The sequence below is a fragment of the Hyla sarda genome, chromosome 1, assembly GCF_029499605.1.
Source record: "Hyla sarda isolate aHylSar1 chromosome 1, aHylSar1.hap1, whole genome shotgun sequence".
Classification (NCBI taxonomy): Eukaryota; Metazoa; Chordata; class Amphibia; order Anura; family Hylidae; genus Hyla; species Hyla sarda.
The window spans coordinates 252,379,913-252,398,922 of NC_079189.1; the positions used below are offsets into that span (position 1 = coordinate 252,379,913).

Genomic DNA, 19,010 nt, shown 5'->3' on the forward strand with positions numbered 1-19,010 from the left:
ATTTGCGGCGATCGCCGACATGGGGGGCATACATGGCCCCCCTCGGCGTTTGCCCTGGATCCCTGCTGAAGGATTTCAGCAGGGATCCGCTTCCGATCTCCCCCGGGTGAGCGGCGGAGACCAGGAAAAGACATGACGTATGCATACGTCATGGGTCCTTAAGACCCAGGGTGTGATGACGTATGCATACATTATGGGTCCTTAAGAGGTTAAAGGGGTTATCCACCATAAAGTGATTTTAGTACGTACCTGGCAAACAGTAATGGATATGCTTAAGAAGGATTTTCTCTTGTCTTTCTCTTAAATGGCTATTTTGTGAGATAACCATAATACTGTGGCTAGCTTTATGTGAACTGATATTTCCTGTTTGAATTTCCTTCTTTGCCTACAAATCCTATAATTCCATTTCCTCCCTCCCACATTTCAGCCACCCCACCCATTGAAACATAAATGAGCTGCATCCATTCAAAATACTTTTTGAAGGTTTTCAATCAGGGTGCCTACAGCTGTTGCATTAGTTGCAGATTGATCCCTTTCCCACCAAGCGATCGCTCCACCCATTGAAGCAGACAGACTCCCTGTCATCAGCTAACTAGTGAGTCAGGTCTCTGCCGCATTGCAACCTGGAAAAAATCTGAGACAACAGTCATTTTGTAAGCTGTTAAAAATAAATATTGGGGGGGAAAATCACATAAGAATTTTGAGAAAACCGTCACACACAGGTACAGACACTATATTATGAACTATACTAACTTTACAGCCCCTGTAGCATAGTCAAAAAAAAAATCCTGAAATACCCCTTTAAAACTTCTGTCCTTTGAACTCACTACCTTACTTTGATTTCCATTAAGGGTACGTTCCCACCTGGCATATTTTGCTGCTTATTTAATTTCCCATTGAAGTCAATGGGTAGGAAAATATGCAGCAGCAAATATGCAGCAAAATACACCAGGTGGGAACGTACCCTAAAAGAGTATCTGATGTCAGAGCTCTAGACATCTCTCACAGACAATATTCTCCCCTATGTGTTATTTTCAAGGTTTGAAGACGGACAAAAACTAATCTACAATCAGATTTTTATCCTGCTTTTTCTCATCAGGATAAATTATGTGTAGTTCGTTGCATCAAATCCTATGAGAAAAGAACTGAATCCCTCAGAAATCCTTTGTTTTCCCAACTATTCATTTCTTACTGTCGACCGTACTTACCTGTTTCTTCACCTACTTTAACTAGATGGGTCAAACAATCCATGACCCTGGCTGGCATCGATGTCTCTATCTTAGGGCACACTCATCTCTAGGTCAATGTCAACTAAGGTGATGCAAGCAGGTGTTTCTTTATCCGACATCCTTAAGGCATCCAATTGGTCCTTTTGAATCCACCTTCAAAACCTTTTACTTTAAATCTAATTCTCATGTTTCCATGTCTATACTCTAATATTGTTTTCTATTTAGTTTTATAATGTTATATATGCCAGCTTTAAACCTATAATACATATATATAGGTGCACTACTGTGGTAGATGTAAACAGTAACATATGGCTAACCCTCAAACTTATGTTAAAATTGAGACATTAGCCAGTATATCCTTATAAGAAAGACATACCTGAGCCTGCACACGTGGAACGGCACCTAACACTAAACCTACCTGTGCCGTATGGGCGATACCAGGGGCCAGTGAGTAATTTCAGCAGCATTAGGTCCGACTCACAGCCTGCTCCCAGTTACCTCCAGTGTGGATGAGCACACATACAATGGGAGGAGGGATACAGGCTATAAGCCCCACCCAAGTTGGCTAATATGTTGCTGGTCTCACAGGTGCACCAAAATGCTGCCTATAATAATGATCAAGGCGCATAAAATTAGGAGTTTATACACCTCCAAGTATAAGATTTGAGTAACAAGAAAAAACGTTGTCTCAAATGGCAGGAGGTGCTCAACCCCAAATGCAGTTGTGCATTTATGCTGGGGGGAGCAGATTCTGCACTTGTGGTCCGTTGCTAAGGGTGATCCCCAGCATAAAATTGCATACAATGGGGGCTCAGGTATGTCCTTCATATAAGGATATACTGGCTAGTGTCTCAGTTTTAACATCAGTTTGAGGGTTAGCCATGTCACTGTTTACATCTACCACAGTAGTGCACCTAAATTTATGTGTTATTCTATTTGTTACACATCCACACCTTTCATCTGGTGTAGGACTCCATTGTGGCACTTGTGGTCTGCTGCAGGCATCCTCCATTGTATGTATTTTATGCTGGGGATCACCCTTAGCAATGGATCACAAGCGCAGGATCTGCTCTTCCAGCATAAATGCACAACTGCATTTGGGGTGGAGCACCTCCTGCCATTTGAGACAACGTTTTTTCTTGTTGTTCAAATCTTATACTTGGGGGTGTATAAACTCCAAATTTAATGCACCTTGGTCACTATTATAGGCAGCATTTTGGTGCATCTGTGAGGCCAGCAACATATTAGCCAACTTGGGTGGGGCTTATAGCCTGCCTCCCTCCCCTCACTGTATGTGTGCTCATCCACAGTGGAATGAACTGGGAGCAGGTTGTGAGTCGGGCCTTATGCCGCTGTAATTGCCCACTGGCCCCTGGTATTGCCCATATGGCACAGGTAGGTTTAGTTTTAGGTCCCATGCCACTTCAGAAACCTTGGCGTTGATGTGCAGGCTCAGGTATGTCTTTCATATAAGGATATCCTGGCTAATGTCTCAATTTTAACATCAGTTTGAGGGTTAGACATATGTCACTGTTTACATCTATCACAGTAGTACACCTAAATTTATGTATTATTCTATATGTTACACATCCACACTGTTTATCTGGTGTAGGGTGCCATTGTGGCACTTGTAGTCTGCTGCAGACATTCCCCATTGTATGCATTTTTATGCTGGGGATTGCCCTTAGCAACAGACCACAAGCACAGGATCTGCTCCCACAGCATAAATGCACAACTGCATTTGGGGTTGAGCACCTCCTGCCATTTGAGACCACATTTTTCTTGTTGTTCAAATAGCTTTAAACTTGCATTATATGAAGCCTCCTGTCTGCCATAAGATTGGAGATTTTCCTAGCCTTGGTGCTGGAAAATATGGATTTTTTTAAAGACAGGAGGTGAATATTATCCCACCCTTTACCCAACCCATTACACTTTACTATTATTAAAATCGGTCCCGTGGTTCCTTTGATATTGCCAGGAGAAATTCCTTTTCTCCATTGAGTTAATTGTGAGTAGGAGGCGGGGCACCGCTGGCTGCTGCCCCTGCTTCTTTTAGCCTCCTCTATTGCTGGCTCCTCTATTATCATATCTATATTCAGCAACTCAACGTCCTAGTGACGTGAGTCGCATGTCACGAGAGTGCAGTGCTGAGAGCAAGGAGCCCATGCGCCATTCTTTTACAGTCTCTCTCACAAGATTCAGCTCTCACGTGCTCTGAGCGCTGGGCTCATGTGACATGGGACTCACATCACTAGGACGTTGAGTCACTGAACATTAATATGATAATAGAGGGGCTAGCAGTAGAGGAGGCTAAAAGAAGCAGGGGGCGGCAGCCGGCGGGGCCCCGCCTCCTGTGCGCATTTAACTCAACGGAGCAAAGGAACTTCTTTGGGCAATATCAAAGAAACCACAGGACAGATTTTGGTAAGGGACACCTCCTTGTACTCCTGGTCCCCCACACTATAACCCCATTTTTTTTTTTGATCCGGGTAGGTGCTGGAGGGCTTTAAACTGTTCAAAAAAATATTTAAAAAATGCCAGCTCAGAAGCTAAGATAACCTAAATCAGTCCTCAGTCATCTTCTTTTTAAGTCATTTTCCTCTGTGGACTGCTCCAAATTTGTTTGAAATTTGGTGCAAGTACGTCAAATTCACCACAGCTAAAAACAGTTCAAAAAAGCATCCATACAGCCCACACATTGACAAATTCCCCTTAATGAGCCTAAATATACAACCAGAGCTACAACTGAATGGTTAAACTCAAAGCATGTTTATGTCCAAAAATGGCCCAGACCTGGATCTAATTACTGATCACTGACAGTCTTCCTCCAATCTGACTGAGTTTGAGCTTTTTACCATGAAGAATGGGCAAACATTTCTATCTCTAGATGTGCAACCCTGGTAGAGATATACCCTAAAAGACTTTTCAGCTGTAATTGTACCAAAAGCTGACACTCAACAGATGTCAGCTTTTTTCTCTCATTATTGCTGTGTCATAATAAAAGGTATTTTTCCCTTTAAAGTACTATTTCAATTCCAGGGGTGTAGAAATCCTATCGCACGACGTCCGAGACATGCCGCTCTGGGCGTCGGGTAGGTGAATTCTTTCGGCATTTAGACCTGCTTCAGGCAAGCAGAACCAGGGTGCTGCTCAAGGATCCTGGACTCACTGACAACCCATGATGTGTATACATGTCTTGGTACCATTAAGGGTGTATGGAGAGGGCTCCTGACTCGCGCCGGGCAGCTCTTAGTAGTAAAATAAAATAAAACCTATACAAATTGGGTATCATTTTAATCATATGGACATACAGAATAAAGTGTCCTTTTTACTGAAAAAGTGCACTTCGTAGAAACGGACGCCCCCAAAAATTATTTTGTGTACAAGGACAAGTGGAATGTCATGAGGGACAAGTAGATTGTGCTACTGTTTTAGTCCCTTGGACAAGGTCCAATAATTGATCTGCTATCACCCAATAAACACTTTCAACTGGATTAACACTCATTCTATTCAGTTAAAATAGTAGCAAACAAAAACAAAAAATTATGGGTACCTGGGTATGTGAGAATTTATAAAAAAAAAAAAAAAAAAAAAAAAAAACACTGAAATGGCCTGGATTTTTTGTAGCTGAAAAGTCAACATCAGATCTGCCTATAATATTAAATGCATTTCAAACAGTTGTCAGATTTATTAATATTTTTTATTGATATAAATACAGCATAAACTTACGTACTAAATGAATTACAACTGTCAAACGTTGTGATATCTGTCTATCTTATGATTAGCTTGGATTTATATTTTTTAATTTTCAGGCAACACAGTGGTTATTCAATTAACTATAGTTCTTTTTACAATAAGCAAAAATTATATATTTGAAACATAGAAAAAATAAGAGAAGTCTGTATTAAATGTGACAAATTATGACAAAACCAATGTAAAAGTCCATAGTTCTCCCAAAGTCTACAGTGAAAGGAACATCGAGTGTCTCTGTGTTTTAGCTAAGCCAACTCATTCACTTATCACTTTTAGTAAGATTAGTTATTTGAAGTATCCTAACATAACTTAGCACACACATTCTGGTGCAGATACTGCTCATATATAGATTAAAGTCAGCTAAACCTGCTTATTTCTACAGAATTGTCTGTTAATCTATGTTAAAATGGATTTTAACATGCCGGATCCTTTTGTTTTTGGGTATATAAGCTACTATTAGAGCTACCTGCTTGCAGCTTTCTCCGCCTCAACTAATTCAGAAAACATGCATTCTTAGCTAAGTCAAGCATGCGATCAGCCAACAGATGGGCAATCGCTTGTTTGTTGGGTTATTGGATCTTTGCAGCCAATAAAACTGTGCGTAGATATGTTACACCAATTTTCTTTAAGACACAAATTATATAAAAATCCCTGAATAAGTGTAATTTCTTATATATTTTAAGCTCCAAAAGGGCTTTGTCCAACTCTGACTCCTGAACTACAAATGTGCTGGTCTATTCAGGGACACATGCAGTGTTCCTGTGTCCCTACATTATTATGCAGATTTACAAAGAGAATTCAATTTATAGATAATGCCAACATACAGTGTGGCAAAAAAGTATTTCGTCATCCCCCAATTGTGCAAGTTCTCCCACTTAAAAAGATGAGAGGCCTGTAATTTTCATCATAGGTATACCTCAACTATGAGAGACAGAAGGAGAAAATTAAAAATCCATAATATCAAATTGTCTGATTTTTAACGCCTTAAGGACCAAGCCCATTTTAACCTTAAGGACCAGGCCAATTTCATTTTTGCATTTTCGTTTTTTTCCTCCTCGCCTTCAAAAAATTCATAACTCATATATCCATCTACAGACCCATATAAGGGCTTGTTTTTTTGCGTGACCAATTGTACTTTGTAATGAAACCTCTCATTTTACCAAAAAAACGTATGGCAAACCCAAAGAATTTTTTTTTTTAGGGAGGTAATTTTAAAGGAAAACCAGAATTTTGCACATTTTGGAGGGTTCGTTTTCACACTGTACACTTTACGGTAAAAATGACATATGCTCTTTTTTCTGTGGGTAAATACGATTAAAATGATACCCATAGCTAGATACTTTTCTATTTTTGTACCGCTTAAAAAAATCTCAAACTTTTTGTACAAAATCAGTAATATAAAATCGCCCTATTTTGACCACCTATAACTTTTTCATTTTTCCATATATGGGGTGGAATGAGGGCTCATTTTTTGCACAGTCATCTGTACTTTTTATTGATACCACATTTGCATATATAAAACTTTTTGATCACTTTTTATATAACATTTTGGAATAAATGTGACAAAAAAGCTGCATTTTTGTACTTTTTCAATTTCTTTACGTTTACGCCATTCACCGTACTGGATCATTAACATTATATTTTGATAGTTCGGCCATTTACACACGTGGCAATACCAAATATGTTTATAAAAAAAAATTACTCTTTTTGGGGGTAAAATGGGAAAAAGGGACAATTTTCGTTTTTATTGGGGGAGGTGATTTTTCACTTTTTCACTATAAATACCAATCAATTGATTTCTAATACTGTTCAGTGCTATGCACTGATCAGTATTATCGGCTATCTTCTACTCTGATCAGCTCAATCTCAGACCAGAGCAGAAGACCCAAGGAGACAGCTAGAGGCAGGTGAGAGGACCTCCGGCCGCCATTACATATGATTGGATCCCTGCGGCATCAATTTTAACATGCGCATTGCCACAGATGCCGTGATCTGTATTGATCACGGAATCTGAGGGGATAATGGTGGCCATTGCTGGTGGGTCCCCAGCTGCTGATAGCAGCCGGGACCTGCAGTGTATGACGCGAACACCGCTCCGATGCTCGCGGTCATACGTAAATGTATGTCCTGGTGCACTAAGTACCTCCGCACTAGGACGTACAGGGGTTAAAGAATTTATTTGCAAATTAAAGTGGAAAATAAGTATTTGGTCACCTACAAACATGCAAAATTTGTGACTCTCACAGACCTGTAACTTTTTCTTTAAGAGTCTCCTCTGTCCTCCACTCGTTACCTGTATTAATGGCACCTGTTTGAACTTGTTATCAGTATAAAAGACACCTGTCCACAACCTCAAACAGTCACACTCCAAACTCCACTATGGCCAATACCAAATAGCTGTTGAAGGACACCAGAAACAAAATTGTAGACCTGCACCAGGCTGGTAAGACTGAATCTGCAATAGGCAAGCAGCTTGGTGTGAAGACATTTTTTTCTCATTATGTCTCTCATAATTGAGGTATACCTATGATGAAAATTACAGGCCTCTCATCTTTTTAAATGAGAGAACTTGCACAATTGGTGGCTGACTAAATACTTTTTTGCCCCACTGTATATGCCAACTCCAAGGATACCATATTTATCGGCGTATAACACGCACTTTTAAAACTTACATTTAAGGCAAAAAGCCTGCCTGCATGTTATTTGCAGATAAGTCTTCTGGTCACTGATTTAAAGTGGCCGCAGCAGCGGCTGCTTGTTAAGTATTAGCAGCACGGCCGCGGCCACTTTAAATCAGTCACCAGCGGCGTCTCCTCCCCGCTCTGGAAAACTGTCACTTGTTTTCTCCCGCACTATCCACAGGTACTGGTGGATAGTGCGGGAGACGCTGATTAAAATGAGCCCTACCTTGTCCGGATGTACCCTACCTTTTAATCAGCGTCTCCCGCACTATCCACCAGTACCTGTGGATAGTGCGGGAGAAAACAAGTGACAGTTTTACTTTTCATTTTTCTTACCTCCCCCCTCCCTCATCATTCCCCTTTTCCCTGATTTTCATAGTTTTGTTTATTTTCCTTAACTGGCTGCGCTTCAGCAGGTCAGATCAGGCGAGGGGTCTTGCGGGCCGCGGTCAGTGAAGCAGATGAGTGACGTCCTCTGCCGGCTTCTCTGCGCGGCATCAGTGGCGTCACTTTTCATTTCCTGTAGACGCCGCCGAAAAGTGACATCCCTGATGCAGCGCAGAGGAGCCGGGAGTGGACATCACTCATCTGCTTCACTGACCGCAGCACGCAAGACAGCCGAAGCGCAGCCAGGTAAGGAAAGTGGAAGAATAGCATATACAGTGGTCTTCAACCTGCGGACCTCCAGATGTTGCAAAACTACAACTCCCAGCATGCCCGGACAGCCGTTAGCTGTCCGGGCATGCTGGGAGTTGTAGTTTTGCAACATCTGGAGGTCCGCAGGTTGAAGACCACTGGCATAGAAGGAACATGATGGGGGGATGATGAGACAGGGGGAAATGATGATGGGGGGGGGGGAATGATGGGGGGATGATGAGACAGGTTGGGGGGGATGATGAGACAGGGTGGGGGGATGATGAGGGGGGAATGATGGGACATGATGAGACAGGGTGCGGGGATGATGAGACAGAGGGAAATGATGAAGGGGGAATGATGGGGGACATGATGAGACAGGGTGGGGGATGATGAGACAGGAGGAAATGATGAGGGGGGAATGATGGGGACATAATGAGACAGGGTGAGGGATGGACATATGTCTTTTTTCGACCGTACTAACTATGTAACTATGTAACTATGATGAGACAGGGGGAAATGATGGTGGGGGAGGCACTAAATGCTTAATGTCTGTATGGCTAGCGGTGGTCTATGACAGGGGGAAATGATGAGACATGGGTGGATGATGATACATGGGGGGTGGCGATGAGAGGGGTAAATGTGGCACAGGGACTGATAAAAGGGAAGGAATTATGTGGCACTGGAGGGGACAGGACCAAACTGAGGTGCAGAAGAAAACGAAGTTGGGGGGATGATGTGGCATTTAGTCCAAGTCATTTATTTTACATTTTATTTTTTTTAACTTAAATTTCCCTGTTAAAATGGGGGTGCGTGTTATACGCAAGTGCGTGTTATATGCCGATAAATACGGTACTTTTTCTGGATAGTAATAAAACCATGTTCAGCAATGGCTGCACTTCTTTGATCTTCTGATTGATAGATTGGCATATATTGTATGTGACAAGACTTTTTATCTATGTTTTAGGCCCAGGCTGCCCTCTAGTGAATTCTCTCTTACATAGCATGTGCTCCTCCATATCAAGATAAGATCATATGTTTGTTCCTACTACTAGACCAGTATCCTAAATTTTGCCACTCCATGCTTAGCTGGTCAATGAACTTAAAGACACTTCTACAGTCATACAACATTTGTGTTCCCCTTATATATGATCATAAGCTGCGTTGAGTAATACAGTGATCTGTGCCTATTAGTGAAAGTGTTAAAGAGGCAAACAGCTGTGGCTACGGTATGCATTATCTTTAGACAAAAAAATACCGGATATCCATTTCCAGCATGACATAAAGCACAGTCTTCAGTGTAAAGAATTTCATACAGAAAATGCCATAACATGGATAAACATAGCAGTATACTTACAATGTAAGCAGAACACACCATATGGATTGAGAGAAAGACGAGAACTTGTATAGCTGGAAGTAAAAGGGTGGAGGAATGTGACTGTGGGTGGGAAGTAACCCTTTTACCGCCAAATGTATCTTAACTACTTAGCATATTAGTGTGTGTGTGTTATCTTGAGTGTTTCCTTGCAGTCATTAGCACAATGTGTAACACATTTCTGAGGTCACTGCGCCCCTGCAAAGAGATGACAATGTAGAAGCTTAGACTTCACATTATGGAGAGCTAGCTTACACTTCATGGAACTGATACACTCTTTCCTCTATTTTTCACAAGACAAATACACTGAACAGGTTGTGCTGGTGTCATTCATCTGTGATGTTGACAGCTGCACAATTTTCTTTTCACCCCACACCTTATGTTATATATTCGCGCAGGCTACATGACATTGTTCTGAGTTTTGCTATTCTAAAACTATGCAAAGTTCATTAACCCCTTGGAGACATTAGTGAATATGGTGTGGGCTCTGTTTTACAGCTGATCCGTGCTGTTTAACCCTTTAAGGACACTTGAGGAAATTTTTTTAATTTGTCCGTTTTCATTTTTCCTCCTCATCTCTTAATCCCTATAGGACCCATGACGTACCGCTATGTCACGGCACCATGGGTCTTAAGGATCCATGATGTCCCAAACGTCATGGGGAATTCCGGTCCCCGCCGCGCTCCAGGCGGCGATCGGACCGGGATGCATGCTGAAATAATTCAGTAGGCAACCCGTGCAATTGACCCACTGATCCGGAGATACATGGTGATCGGGGGTGTAGGATACACCCCCAATCACCCTCTGTATCTATGGGGAGGTGGCGATTTCATCACTCCCCAGGAGCGCTGCTATTGGATCGTCCAGCCAATAGCAGCCGGCAGGGGAGGGGTTAACAGCATCTTCTCGCAGTTCAGTCAGAGCTGCGAGAAGGAGCCGTGGACCCCCCCTCTGCCAAGATCGTAGCCGCCTCAGAAGAGAAGAATCCCCCATAGAGCAGAGACATATATGTCCCCTTGTCCGCCCAGTGGCGTATTAAGGGGGGGGGGGGGGGGCGGGTGGGTGGGGCGGCCCGCCCCGGGTGCCGCTCACAAGGGGGGTGCCAGGGGCAGACTGACCCGCCGCCGCCACCACTACTGAGGATCCGGGACACTTGTCCCAGATCCCCAGCAGTAGTGTTGAGCGGCATAGGCCATATTCGAATTCGCGAATATTCGCGAATATATGGACGAATATTCGTCATATATTCGCACATTCGTTATATTCGCGATTTATTTTCGCATATGCGAATATTCGCGTGTGCGAAAATTAACATATGTGAATATTAGCATATACGAAATTAGCATGTGCGTAAATTCGCATATGCGAAAATTAGCATATGCGAATTTTCGCAAGCTGGTCTCACACAGTAGTATTACAGCCTTCTTTACACCACACAAGCTGGAAGCAGAGAGGGATGATCACTGTGATGTGTACTGTGAATAAAAAAATAAAAATAAAAAAAATAAAAACGAATATTCGTAATTACGAATATATAGCGCTATATTCGCGAAATTCGCGAATTCGCGAATATGCGATATTCGCGAATAATATTCGAATTGCGAATATTCGCGAGCAACACTACCCAGCAGACAGCGCTACATTCTCCTGTATGCGCGATACACACACATACAGGAGAAGGCGTCCCCTCTGTGTGAGCCGCATCTGCAGCTTACACAGAGGAGACGTGACCTCCGCCCCCACGCAGCACGCAGTAAAGGCGCCGATGACATCACTCATCGGCGCCTGTACTGTGGAGGGGAGAAGACGCGGGCCCTGCAGCTGAGGAGATCGCTGCGTGGGACATCAGGTGAGCATCCTTTTTTTATTTTTTTTATCAACTCTGCATACACCTATGGGGAAGGGGGGGGGGGTTTACTCTACATATACCTATGGGGGAGGGGGGGGAGTTACTCTACATATACCTATAGGGAAGGGGAGGGGGGGGGGTTACTCTACATATACCTATGGGGGAGGGGGGGTTACTCTACATATATCTATGGGGAATGGGGGGGGTTTACTCTACATATACCTATGGAGAAGGGAAGGGGAGGGGGGGTTACTCTACATATACCTATGGGGAGGGGGGGGTTACTCTACATATACCTATGGGGAAGAGGAGTGGGGTTACTCTACATATACCTATGGGGGAGGGGTTTCTCTACATATACCTATGGGGAAGGGGAGGGGTTACTCTACATATACCTATGGGGAAGGGGAGGGGTTACTCTGCATATACCTATGGGGAAGAGGGGGGGGTGTAGCTGCATATACATGTGGGAAAGAGGGGGGTGTAACTGCATATACACCTATGGGAAAGGGGGGGTGTAACTGCATATACCTATGGGAAAGGGGGGGTGTAACTGCATATACCTATGGGAAAGGGGGGGTCTAACTGCATATATCTATGGGAAAGAGGGGGGGATGTAACTGCATATACCTATGGGAAAGGGGGGGGTGTAACTGCATATACCTATGGGAAAGAGGGGGGTGTAACTGCATATACCTATGAGAAAGAGGGGGGGTTTAACTGCATATACCTATGGGAAAGAGGGGGAGTGTAACTGCATATACCTATGGGAAAGAGGGGGGTGTAACTGCATATACCTATGGGAAAGAGGGGGGGGTGTAACTGCATATACCTATGGGAAAGAGGGGGGGATGTAACTGCATATACCTATGGGAAAGGGGGGGTGTAACTGCATATACCTATGGGAAAGGGGGGGTGTAACTGCATATACCTATGGGAAAGAGGGGGGTGTAACTGCATATACCTATGGGAAAGAGGGGGGTGTAACTGCATATACCTATGGGAAAGGGGGGTGTAACTGCATATACCTATGGTAAAGAGGGGGGTGTAACTGCATATACCTATGGGAAAGGGGGGGTGTAACTGCATATACCTATGGGAAAGAGGGGGGGTGTAACTGCATATACCTATGGGAAAGAAAGGGGGGGTGTAACTGCATATACCTATGGGAATGAGGGGGGGGTGTAACTGCATATACCTATGGGAAAGAGGGGGGGTGTAACTGCATATACCTATGGGAAAGAGGGGGGTGTAACTGCGTATACCTATGGGAAAGGGGGGGTGTAACTGCATATACCTATGGGAAAGAGGGGGGGTGTAATTGCATATACCTATGGGAAAGAGAGGGGGGGGTGTAACTGCATATACCTATCGGAATGAGGGGGGGGGGTGTAACTGCATATACCAATGGGAAAGAGGGGGGGTGTAGCTCTGCTTATACCTATGGGAAAGAGGGGGGTGTACCTGCTTATACCTATGGGAAAGAGGGGAGGGGAAGGTAACTCTGCCTTTACCAATGGGGAAGAAGGGGGGGGGGGGGAATCTGCCTATACCTATGGGAAAAAAAAGGGTTTAACTCTGCCTATACCTATGGGAAACGGGGGGAGGGGGGTTTTAACTCTGCCTATACCTACGGGGAATGGGGGTGGGGGGACACTGCTGCCTATACCTAAGGAGAAAGGGGGGATAACTCTGTTCCTATACCTATTGGGAAGGGGGTTTAACTCTGCTGCCTATACCTACAGGTAAGGGGGGCTACCTAACTTTATACCTGGATGCCTAACCACTTACCTACATACCCAGCTACCTAATTATGTACATACCTGGCCTTCATACATGGCTGCCTAACTACCTAGCTAGCCCCCTACCTACCTAACTTGTCACCTACCTACATATCTGGCTTCCTGATCTACCTACCTAGTTACCCATTTACCTGGCTACCTACCTACCTGCCCATTTACTGTGCAGGACACCAAGGTGGGCATTATTACAGTTTGTGGGCCTATAGATGGAAAGATTGTGTAGAGGAGGGTAGGGCACTGAATATATGCAGAGTCTGACATGTTTTTCCTGCAGATGTTAAGAGATCCACATGGCGGTCTTATCCAGACGGAAAAGAAAAGGAAAGAGGACGCCGCTGATCAGAAAAGACGTAATTGTGAGTCCCAAAATGTAACTGTAATCGCTTATATGGTGTACACATCCTGTGTAAAGCTGATATCTACCGCCATATGGTCCTGTATATAATCACTTATATTGTATACAGATCCTGTATAGTATACTGGTCTGTGTATAGTGTTTTTATTCCACCAGTATATTCCCTCGAAGCGGGTGGGGTATGGCGTGAAGCTCTACAAACTTTGTGAGAGTACCTCTGGGTACACTTACAAGTTTAGACTATATGAGGGGCGAGATTCCCGTATTGAACCCCAGAATGTTCCCCCACTCTGCGTGTTATCGGGAAAATCGTTTGGGACCTTGTGCACCCATTGCTGGATAAGGGTTACCACGTGTACGTGGACAACTTTTATACCAGCATCCCTCTGTTCACATCTCTTGCTGCCAGATCCACGTCCGCTTGTGGGACCGTGCAGAAAAACCAGAGAGGCCTCCCTCTAAATTTTGTTAAGACACCTATTCCCAAGGGTGAGTCCCGTGCCCTTACCCATGAAAACCTGTTGCTGGTTAAGTATAAGGATAAGGGATGTCCTTATGCTGACCACAATTCATGGTAACGGCAGCTCACCTGTCCCTGTGCGAGGTACCACAACACCGGTCCTAAAGCCCGATTGTATTCTGGACTACAATCGGTATATGGGGGGAGTTGATCTCTCTGATCAAGTCCTCAAGCCTTACATTGGCATGTGGAAAACACGGATATGGTACAAAAAAGTTGCGGTCTACATGGTGCAGGTTGCCATGTACAACTCTTTTGTACTGTACCAGTACGCTGGCAACAAAGGGACATACCTTCAGTTCCAAGAAGAAGTCCTAAAGATACTGATCTTTGCTGACCGGGAAAGAGCAGGCCGGACTTCCCAAGGAACTGGAAATATAGGTACCAGGATCGTCCCAGGCCAACACTTTCCAGGTGAAGTCCCCTACACTGGAAAGAAGGGACGAACCCAGAAAAGATGCAGAGTGTGTTACAAGAGGGGGATTTGAAAGGACACCACCACTCAATGTGACACTTGCCCCGATCATCCGGGCCTCTGCATTGAGGATTGCTTATGGGAGTATCACACTTCCATGGAGTACTAAATTTTCCCTCTTCATTTCAATTTTACATAATTTGACCCCAATGTACCAAGTCCAGAGTACATTCCAAATGTTAACCCCATAAAACCACTAAATTGACCCAAAAATTATTTTATAAAAAAAAAAAAAAAACCCTGATAAGACCTCTGGGGGTATTTTTTCAAAAAAATTGGTCATGGGTCACTAAGTCACTATCATCGGGGACTTTTTTTGTTGCATCAAATGCGCAGTGCAACAGGTTAGGCATTTGAGGCAACAGGTTAGGGACGGCCACACACATCACATTCCCAGAATGATGCTTCAGAGCATAGGGTTTGGGGTGGGCATATTTTTTTGTTTTGGCTATGCTCTGAGTCATCATTCTGGGAACATAACCTTCTTTTAGGATTTTACGTCCCACTGTACTCCATTTTAGTTATTTAGTGTACCCCATGTAACGCCCCTTGAGGGGGGGGGGGTCACACTTTTCTGGCTCCATAGGCAGCAATGCAGAAGCTCAAGGCCCTGACTGTGCTCCTGCACCTCATAGACCGGTGTGCACGCTGTTTACACCCAGATGAGGTATGTCCTTACTCCAAAAAATGTATTACAAATTTACAGTGACATTTTCTCCTTTTACCACTTGTGAAAATGAAAAATTTGGGGTAACCTCAGCATTTTAGTGTAAAAAAAATCTAAGTTTTCCTTTTCACATCCCACTTAATGAACATTTATCAAACACCTGTGGGGTGTTAAGGCTCACTGTACCCATTGTTACGTGCCTTGAGGGGTGTAGTTTCCAAAATAGTATGCCATGTGTTTTTTTTGCTGTTCTGGCACCATAGGGGCTTCCTAAATGCGACATGTCCCCCCATTTCCGCAAAATTTGCAAATCTGACTCCTTCTCTTCTGAGCATTGTAGTGCGCCCGCAGTGCACTTGACGTCCATCCATGGGGTATTTCCATACTCAGAAGAGATGGGGTTACAAATTTTGTGGGGCATTTTCTCCTATTACCCCTTGTAAAAATGTAAAATTTGGGGGAAAACCAACATTTTAGTGAAAAAATAAATCATTTACACATCCAACGTTAACGAAAAGTCGTCAAACACCTGTGGGGTGTTAAGGCTCACTGTACCCCTAGTTACATTCCTTGAGGGGTGTAGTTTCCAAATTAGTATGCCATGTGTTTTTTTTTTTTACTGTTCTGGCACCATAGGTGCTTCCTAAATGTGAAATGCCCATCAAAAATCATTTCAGCAAAATTTGCTTTCCAAAAGCCAAATGTGACTCCTTCTCTTCTGAGCATTGTAGTGCACCAGCAGAGCACTCGACGTCCACACATGGGGTATTTCCATACTCAGAAGAGATGGGGTTAAAAATTTTGGGGGGCATTTTCTCCTATTACCCCTTGTAAAAATTTTAAATTTGGGGGAAAACTAGCATTTTAGTGAAAAAAAATCCAACTTTAACGAAAAGTCGTAAAACATCTGTACCATTTGTTACCTTCCTTGAGGTGTGTAGTTTCCAAAATAGTATGCCAGTGTAAAAAATTAAGATTTTGGATTTTCTCCTTCAATTTGCTGCTATTCCTGTGAAACACCTAAAGGGTTAACAAACCTTTTGAATACTTTGAGGGGTGCAGTTTTTATAATGGGGTCATTTATTGGGGTATTTCTAATAAGAAGGCCCTTCAAAAATGAACTGGTCCCTGAAAAATTTCGATTTTGAAAATTTAGTGAAAAATTTGAAAATTGTTGCTATACTTTGAAGCCCTCTGATGTCTTCCAAAAGTAAAAACATGTCAACTTTATGATGGCAACATAAAGTAGACATATTGTATATGTGAATCAATATATAATTTATTTGGAATATCCATTTTCCTTATAAGCAGAGAGCTTCAAAGTAAAAAAAAATGCTACATTTTAAATTTTTTCATCAAATTTTGGAATTTTTCACCAAGAAAGGATGCAAGTATCGACATAATTTTACCACTAATATAAAGTAGAATATGTCACAAAAAAAACAATCTCGGAATCAGAATGAAAGGTAAAAGCATCCCAGAGTTATTAATGTTTAAATTGACAGTGGTCAGATGTGCAAAAAATGGCCGGGTCCTACACTGAAAATTGGCTGGGTCCTTAAGAGAAATAACTCTTTTATTTTCCATGCACTGAGCCATAAAAGGGCTTGTTTTCTGCAGGGCCAGTTGTACTTCACAATGACAACCTCCATTTTTTCATAAAATGTATGGTGAAGCAAAAAAAAAAAAATGGGGGGGGGGGGGTGGTGTAAAAAACCCAATGCAATTTAGCAACTTTAAGGGGTTTTGTTTTTGCTTAATGCACTTTATGATAAAAATGATATGTAATCTTTAATCAATGCGTCAATAGCTTTTCTATTACTGTACTCCTTTTACTCCATTAAGGATACAGGTAATTTTCATTTTTGCATTTCTGTTTTTTCTTTCGACTTTTAAGAGGCATAACTCTTATTTTTAATTTTTCTATTTACAGAACCATATGTATTGTGAGAAGGTGAAGGCATTGTGGTCGATAGTCGGTATGTGTCACCAAGGCTCCTGGCCTTGGTGAAGTAAGAGCTGATAATTGTACAGTGCCTGTGCTGCGATGCAGACTGACACAGAGCTGTAGTATGGCTGGAAAGCCAATCCGAGACGGCTCTTACTGGGACGGGTCAAGTGTTGGGTGGGGACCATTCCCCACAATCCAGGCCGCCTTTTGTTGGACTTAAAGGCAGGCTGCTCCACCAGCTAAGTGGGATTTGCATGTTGCAGCTCACACTGCCAGAGAGCTGCGTTTTGAGATATTCCTTGTGGAGTGTGGAAGCTGGTGAGCAGGTGCCTGGAGGCTCGGAAAAGACTTGCTTGATACTGTATGGCATGGACTCAGGTGTGAACAAACACCTAAGGAACACATGTGTACTTTTGTTACTTTTTCTTTGTTTTGCATTTAAGACTGTTTGCCAAGTGTGAATAAAACACTGAGCTTTGATTTGAAAAGTCCTGTTTCCGTGCCTCTATACTGCAACCGCACCTGTCTGCAAGAGCGAGTCATCACAATATATATATATATATATATATATATATACACATATGCCCCCTGTGCCCCTCATTTTCAAAATGCCCTCTTATTTTCACATGTGCCCCCTTATATATAAAAGGGGGATGATTTTTTTTTCCAAATTCGTGATGTCACCCTGCTTGGGGGTGTCACCTGACGCAATCCACCCCTGGTAAAGCCAATTTACTCCTGGTAAAGCCAATGGCTCTATGTTCAGACAATTGCATTTTTAAGTTTCTCAATGTTTTTCCGATGTATCCTCTGCTGCAAGGAAATTTAAGTAAGTAGATTATCTTACTACTATGTAAAAAATCCCTTTACTTTGATAACAAAATTACTTTGTAAAAAATCTGTTGATTTTGTGCTTATGATTAAGGGGGTCCGCCCCTGAAACATTGTGCTATGACCTGGTATTAACAGCTAATGTTTAAGCTTCTGCTAGCAATGCTTTAACAACTTTACCTGTCTTATAAGACATCTTTAATGAAGAATAAAAGGAAAATATATTTTTTGAAGAAACGTTTATATGTATTATGAGTTATATTCCTTTGGGAATTTTCTTTCATCTACCATATGGAATCTCTTGGCGTTTAGCCATAATGTGATTACCCTATTGTGTGTGTTACCCTGTAGGTGTAGCCCAGCTTGTTCTTGCACTATACTTGGGATGGTAACCTGGTTTCTGAGTTTTCTCTTGGGCTTGTGAGTTGTATACAGCACTAGCTTAAGCCTAATTTAACTGAGCAAGCTATCAGGGATCCTTAGGGGGTTGATCCATGGAAAATATTTACAATGATCCTTTCCCACTTACTGTTTGAGGCTATGCTGTGACACGATTTCCTAACTGTATTCAGAAGGCAATTCCCAGGCATTACTCTTGAAGGAACAAAAGCACTTAGTTCTTTGTTGCAATCAAGCCCTTTGAATTTTATTCTCCTCAATGCTACCTCTTCTTGTTTTCTTGTTGTGCAACACTCTAGGCAGGATAATGTGACTGAACAGTGTCCTTGCTCACACACTGACTTGCATTATTTCAAACCAGAGGACAGAGCTAGACTAATGCTAGGATCACATTGCCGTTATTCTCCATCTCATTGTGGGTCCATCTGGCTTTTGTTTTGCACCCAATGGCCCCAAAACAGGTCGGATCACAACTGACTCTACTGGGTCC

At 42.8% G+C, this 19,010-nt stretch overlaps 1 protein-coding gene across 5 annotated transcripts in view; it reads right to left on the bottom strand.

The window, feature by feature from the left end:
• LOC130367859 (excitatory amino acid transporter 1-like) overlaps positions 1-19,010 on the bottom strand; it is a 338,220-nt gene that overhangs the window by 181,443 nt on the left and 137,767 nt on the right. Inside the window, exon 1 of one of the 5 annotated variants that reach the window (XM_056570792.1) lies at positions 9,654-9,719. The exons of the other annotated variants lie outside the window; for them this stretch is intronic. The gene's annotated coding sequence lies outside the window, so the exon portion shown is untranslated. Of the gene's footprint in view, positions 1-9,653; positions 9,720-19,010 lie in introns of those variants that run through there. 5 annotated transcript variants of the gene reach the window in all.